This window comes from Lissotriton vulgaris, unplaced genomic scaffold, assembly GCF_964263255.1.
Source record: "Lissotriton vulgaris unplaced genomic scaffold, aLisVul1.2 SCAFFOLD_301, whole genome shotgun sequence".
Taxonomy (NCBI): domain Eukaryota; kingdom Metazoa; phylum Chordata; class Amphibia; order Caudata; family Salamandridae; genus Lissotriton; species Lissotriton vulgaris.
Window position 1 is genome coordinate 1,730,913 of NW_028244321.1, and position 1,092 is coordinate 1,732,004.

Here is a 1,092-nt window from a genome sequence, read left to right on the forward strand (position 1 = left end):
CGGTAGCTTTAGTCCAGTTGGTCGGAACATCGCATTGAGGAGAGGAGGAGATACCCTTTCTAGAATACCCACTTCTGGTATATGAGGAATAAAAAAAAAAAAAAAAAAAATCAGTCCCTGGGTATATGGTATACCACTCTACAAGGGGCTTTCAAGTAAATTAAATCTGTCAGTCAGGTATACTCCAATTATACACATGATTAGGGAAGAAGCACGTGCACTTCAGCACTGATTAGTAGCGATAAAGTGATCAGAGTCCTAAGGCCAACCAAAAGATACAGCAAAATGCGGAGGTGAAAAGCAATAAGGTGGGTTGGGACCACCTTAAGAATGCAAGGTCTAACAAAAACGAACTAAGGATAACATGAGTAAAACATCAGGTTTCTCTACAGCATTTGGTGAGACAAGTGGGCCTTCTTTTATCTTCCATAAATGCAATCTTTCCCGGACCCCTTTATTATATAGCTCTTCAAGGAAAAAATATAAAGCACTTAAAAAGGAGCCTCAAATACTCAAAGATGGTAGACTTCTGTAATATGGGCCATATACTAAAAGCAGCACGAAAACAGAGTGCAATAGGGTCCAAAAAACTTGAGTGACCCATGGGAGTATGCATGCAAGCCTATGGTATTCCAAACTAGAGATATACGCATGCAATTATTGTTTTTAGGAGAGAATGTGCCTGCTGAAAAATACATTATTTTTAAAAAGTGCATTGCAGAATATCAGGAATTTGCTGTGGGACACCTTGAAAACTTGCATACAGCTTATGTGCACATGCCTTACAGTCAGTTGTTGTGGCCGAGTGGTTAAGGCGATGGATTAGAAATCCATTGGGGTCTCCCCGCGCAGGTTCGAATCCTGCCGACAACAAGAATCTTTTCAACATCGGCTACAATTTCAGAAGATAACCTTTAGTATTTCTTCCATGTCAGTTTTATAAATAGGTGGCTTATTTTGGTGTCACTATTGCCATATCACATATTTATTATCGCTCCCCCTTTCATATCTTTGCTATAACTCTCGTCCTTCATTAGCGCTGGTGCAAACGCTTCAAATTATTATACCCTGGCTCTTTCGGTCATACCTGTG

General features: G+C 40.0%; 1 non-coding gene across 1 annotated transcript; it reads left to right on the top strand.

Moving 5' to 3' along the window:
* The first annotated feature begins 791 nt into the window (after positions 1-791).
* Positions 792-873, top strand: TRNAS-AGA (transfer RNA serine (anticodon AGA)). Its single transcript has one exon. It is a non-coding gene; the product is annotated as a tRNA-Ser (tRNA).
* The last annotated feature ends 219 nt before the right edge of the window (positions 874-1,092 follow it).